This window comes from Paramormyrops kingsleyae, chromosome 2, assembly GCF_048594095.1.
Source record: "Paramormyrops kingsleyae isolate MSU_618 chromosome 2, PKINGS_0.4, whole genome shotgun sequence".
NCBI lineage: Eukaryota > Metazoa > Chordata > Actinopteri > Osteoglossiformes > Mormyridae > Paramormyrops > Paramormyrops kingsleyae.
Window position 1 is genome coordinate 38,271,272 of NC_132798.1, and position 6,002 is coordinate 38,277,273.

Below are 6,002 nucleotides of genomic sequence, written 5' to 3' on the forward strand. Positions count from 1 at the left end.
AGAGTCCGATGAGATAAGAGCCTCTAAATCATGAATTTTATTCCTAATACTCCTGGCGTTTAAATACAGACAACAAAGGGTAGGCTTATTACAGTGCCTACTTATAATATGATTTTTTTGGGCTTTCCGTTTCCCCCCAGTTACATACTTAACTAACCTCCCTGCCCCCCCAGTCCCTAGTTTAAACATTCCTCAACTACTCTACAAATACGCCTTCCCAGTACACTGGTTCCCCTCCGGTTCAGATGCAACCCATCCGGCTTGAACAGGTCCCACCTGTTCCAGAAGGTCCTCCAGTGCCCCATAAACCTAAACCCCTCTTTCCTACACCATCCTTTTAGCCACGCATTTAATCTCCTTATCTCAGCTAACTTAGCCTCACTTGCGCGTGGCACGGGGAGTATTTCGGAAAATACCACCATGGACGTTCTGCTTCTAAGCTTATTGGCGACTTCTATAAATTTATCCTGCAGAACAGCCCTTCTACCCTTGCCTATGTCGTTGGTGCCAACATGCACCACGACAACTGGATCCACCCCAGCTGGGGCCAAAAGCTTGTCCACACGATCTGGAAGGTCTCCTACCTGGGCACCAGGCAGGCAAGACACCGTACGGGACCCTCTATCACGCGTGCACACATAACTGTCTACTCCCCTAATAATTGAATCCCCCACTACCACAACCTCCCTCTTTCTGGGGGGAGGGGGCTCCTCAGTGCCCAAGGGCCCACCTGCTTCCCCAGTCCCTTCCGGCTCTAAAGCTGGAAGCACCTGAAACCTGTTAGACACAGACACCTCAGGTGATGCCGCCTCTGTAACGTGTGTACGCCTTTTCCTGCGTCTACGACCTACGGTCACCCAGCTCTCTCGACCTCTCTGCTCTTCATTCTCCCTCCCCCCCGTTAGTGGCGTACACACCGTCTCCCTAAACGGCGTATCAACTAGCTCATCTAACTCACTGTTGCATTGGATGCGAGCCAGTTGCTCCTCAAGGTCGCGAACCTTGACCATGAGTGAGTCCACTAGCTTACATCGCTCGCAGATGAAGTCCGACTGGACACTAACGTCCAGAAGGGCAAACATCTTGCAAACGCAACACTGAGCTGGCCCCATAATTAACTAACTCACTATGACCCCGTACTCCCAGCCCAGTAAATTTATATAGTGTATTTAACTATAAAGATTAATTTGCGTAACAATAAATGCAGTAACGTGCGGAGTACACTAAAATAAGTTATTACTTGTGTTAAAACGGAACTTAATTATTATTTTATTAAAAATTTTAAACCTGATAAACTTACTACTACTTACCAGAAGAACTTCTGCCTGAACCAAGTATGAACTAAAAACAAGGCGAAATCGAAGTTGCTCTTGGGAGGTCGAAAAACCACAAAAACCCCCTCACAGCAGGCTACTGCCGGAGCGGGAAAAAAGTGGAAAATGTCCTCCCGGCCCCGACTGGCGACCGAGCAAAGCTCAGGAGCAACTGTCCTTTTCCGACGCTTGGTAGCGATACCGACGTTAGATGTTATTAGTTATAATCGCCCCGCGGGTGTTTGTTACGGAGTTTAAACGCGGACAGAAAAACGCCGCGCACGCGACACCCGCAGCTCTCTGTCGGTAATAATCGCGCTGTTGATTAACAGACAGGACAGACAAGCACTCACGCTGACCGAAATAAGAACAATAAATAGAAATAAACAGCCACCCACGTAAACAGGTAAAGCACACAAACACTCAAAACACTCCAAAAAACAATCCCAAACAATCGCTGCAGCTCAACACCACTCTCTCGCAGCAATCCCAGCAATCCTCGCAGCAATCCCAGCAATGTTCCTCCAGCTATTGGGTTTTTGTACCTCTAATTTTTCTTCTACGAATCTATTATGTTGTAATTGATGCAGTGTGTGGTTTGGCATTGTCATGTTGGAAAATGGAAGGTCTTCCCTGAAAGAGACGTCGTCTGGATGGCAGCATACTGTATGTTTCTCTAGAACCTGGATATACCTCTCAGCATTGATGGTGCCTTTCCAGATATGCAAGCTGCCCATGCCATACGTACTAATGCACCCCCATACATCAGAGATGCTGGCTTTTGAACTGAGCGCCAATAACATGCTGGGTGGTCCTTCTCCTCTTTAGTTGGGATGATATGGCATCCCTGGTTTCCAAAAAGAATTTCAAATTTAGATTTGTCTGACCACAGAACAATTTTCCACTTAGCCACAGTCCATTTTAAATGAGCTTTGGCCCAGAGAAGACGTCTGTGCTTCTGGATCATGTTCAAATACAGCTTCTTCTTTGAATGATAGTTTTAACTGGCATCTTTGGATGGCATGGCGAATTATGTTCACTGATAACATTTTCTGGAAATATTCCTGAGCCCATTTAGTGATTTCCATTGCAGAATCATACTTATTTGTGAGGCAGTGCTGCCTAAGGTCCCGAAGATCATTGGCATCCAGAATACTTGTCCCTTACACACAGAGATTTCTCCAGATTCTCTGAATCTTTTGATTATATTATGTACTGTAAATTATGATATTTTCGACCTCTTTGCAATTTTACACCGAAGAAGTTTTTTCCTGAAATTGCTCCACTATTTGTCGATGCAGTTTTAGGGGGATTGGTGATCCTCTGTCCATTTTTACTTCTGAAAGACACTGCAACTCTAAGACGCTCTTTTTATACCCAGTCATGTTACTGACCTGTTGCCAATTGACCTAATTACTTGCAAATTGTTCCTCCAGCTATTGGGTTTTTGTACCTCTAATTTTTCCAGCCTCCTATTGCCCCCGTTCCAACTTTTTTGAGACGTGTTGCTGTCATGAAATTCAAAATGAGCCAATATTTTTTACTAAATAGCAAAATGTCTCACTTTAAACATTTTACATGTTTTATACGTTCTGTTGTGAATAAAATATCAGTTTATGAGATTTCTATGTCATTGCATTCTGTTTTTATTTTATTTAGAGGTGGGACTATGCTGTAAGAGGTGGGGCTATGCTGTAGGAGTGGCACAAGACTTCACGAGACTCTCGGCAGTATCTAACATGGCGGCACGCTTCTGAACAAACTAACAACAAGTAGTTAGATATCTCTGCCAACTTAGAGTAACTTAAAACTAAGTAAATAAATAAAAAGTATACACTCACCTAAAGGATTATTAGGAACACTTGTTCAATTTCTCATTAATGCAATTATCTAATCGACCAATCACATGGCAGTTGCTTCAATGCATTTAGGGGTGTGGTCCTGGTCAAGACAATCTCCTGAACTCCAAACTGAATGTCAGAATGGGAAAGAAAGGTGATTTAAGCAATTTTGAGCATGGCATGGTTGTTGGTGCCAGACGGGCCGGTCTGAGTATTTCACAATCTGCTCAGTTACTGGGATTTTCACGCGCAACCATTTCTAGGGTTTACAAAGAATGGTGTGCAAAGGGAAAAACATCCAGTATGTGGCGGTCCTGTGGGCGAAAATGCCTTGTTGATGCTAGAGGTCAGAGGAGAATGGGCCAACTGATTCAAGCTGATAGAAGAGCAACTTTGACTGAAATAACCACTCGTTACAACTGAGGTATGCAGCAAAGCATTTGTGAAGCCACAACACACACAACAACAACAACAACAAATTTATTTTTGTATAGTGCATTATCACAACATTACATTGTCCCAAAGCGCTTTACAGCATCCCCACCCAAAGCCCCCAGTGAGTAAGCCATAGGCGACAGTGGCAAGGAAAAACTCCCCAGAAGGAAGAAACCTTGGGAGGGACCAGACTCAAAGGGGGAGCCCATCCTCCAGGGGCCGGCAGGGAGAGTCAAATACAGTTAAATCTGAAACACAAACGGGGAGCAGGGGGGAGATGACAAGCTGGTGCCACCACTCCCTCCAATCGCCAGGCAGCCAGAAGGCAGGGAGCGGGTCATACAAGGAAGATGACACAGGCAGAATGGCGAGCTGGATGCACGGACGTCATTGGTAGTGGCGACGTCACATGTTGCAGGGTGTGCTGGACATCTTGATAGATTGAGGGCTCCAGGCAGCACCCCCCAGGAGAAGGTGGTGGAAATAAATGCAATTAGTCAAAGTAAGGGAGACTATAGGCAGTGCTAAAAGTTAGATGAGTGCAATATGAAGTGCAATGCTCCGGCAGATATGGCTATGGCAGCATAAGTAGGAGGGAGAGGCAGGTGGGAATGCAGGCATGGGGAGTCCCTGAAATGTCAGCACTCCAATCCCACAAGCAATTGTGAAGCTAGAGTGACAGCACTGTCAATTCAGTTTATCCAAAGCCAATGGCACCGATCCCCACCCAGCTCTACACCTCACACTATAGGTTTAACTGGGAGTGAGAAGCTAGCTAGAGCTAGAACTAGTGTCCCTATAAGCTAAACTAAATAGGTGTGTTTTTAGTCTAGACTTGAATATTGAAAGTGAGCCTGAAACCCGCACATCCGGTGGAAGACCGTTCCACAGCTGAGGAGCTCTATAGGAGAAAGCTCTGCAGCCTGCCGTAGATCTTTCTACCCTAGGTACTAACAGATATCCCGCACCTTGAGATCGAAGCAAGCGTGGGGGATTGTATGTGGTCAGCAGATTATTAAGGTAGTCTGGTGCAAGGCCATTCAGTGCTTTATAGGTTAACAGCAGTATTTTATAGTCAATCCGAGACTTAACTGGTAACCAATGAAGGGAGGATAAGACTGGTGTGATGTGATCAAATTTTTTAGTGTTTGTGAGAACTCTGGCTGCCGCATTTTGTACCAGCTGAAGTTTATTTAAGGAACCAGACGGGCAACCAGAAAGGAGGGCATTACAGTAGTCTAGTCTGGTAGTTACGAAGGCATGTATTAATTTTTCTGCATCACGAAGTGAGAGCATCTTACGAAGCTTGGCTATGTTTCGTAGATGATAAAACGCAGTTCTAGTAATACTTCTTATGTGAGCATCAAAACATAGATCTGAATCTACTAGAAGACCAAGATTTCTAACCACTGTGTTAGGTTGTGTAGGAAGGCCACTAATGCTGAGGTGGTGAAACTTATTTCTTGCAGCCTTGGGACCAATCACCAGTACTTCTGTTTTCACAACCTTGAGGCGGATGGGCAAAACAGCAGAAGATCCCACCAGGTACCACTCATCTCCACTACAAATAGGAAAAAGAGCCTACAATTTGCACGAGCTCACCAAAATTGGACAGTTGAAAACTGGAAAAATGTTGCCTGGTCTGATGAGTCTCGATTTCTGTTGAGACATTCAAATGTTAGAGTCAGAATTTGGCGTAAACAGAATGAGAACATGGATCCATCATGCCTTGTTACCACTGTGCAGGCTGGTAGTGGTGGTGTAATGGTGTGGGGGATGTTTTCTTGGCACACTTTAAGCCCCTTAGTGCCAATTGGGCATCGTTTAAATGCCACGGCCTACCTGAGCATTGTTTCTGACCATGTCCATCCCTTTATGACCACCATGTACCCATCCTCTGATGGCTACTTCCAGCAGGATAATGCACCATGTCACAAAGCTCGAATCATTTCAAATTGGTTTTTTGAACATGACAATGAGTTCACTGTACTACAATGGCCCCCACAGTCACCAGATCTCAACCCAATAGAGCATCTTTGGGATGTGGTGGAACGGGAGCTTTGTGCCCTGGATGTGCATCCCACAAATCTCCATCAACTGCAAGATGCTATCCTATCAATATGGGCCAACATTTCTAAAGAATGCTTTCAGCACCTTGTTGAATCAATGCCACGTAGAATTAAGGCAGTTCTGAAGGCGAAAGGGGGTCAAACACCGTATTAGTATGGTGTTCCTTATAATCCTTTAGGTGAGTGTATAATTAATTGCGGTATATTTAACATCTTCATCTTCATTCTGGAGAAGTCTGCGGAGGGATTGGAAAACCTATTTACCTTCATCGACGAGTGTTTTGACCGGATTATGTTGGAGTACGCCGTCTCCACCGGGTTAAGAGATTCACAGCTGACACGTG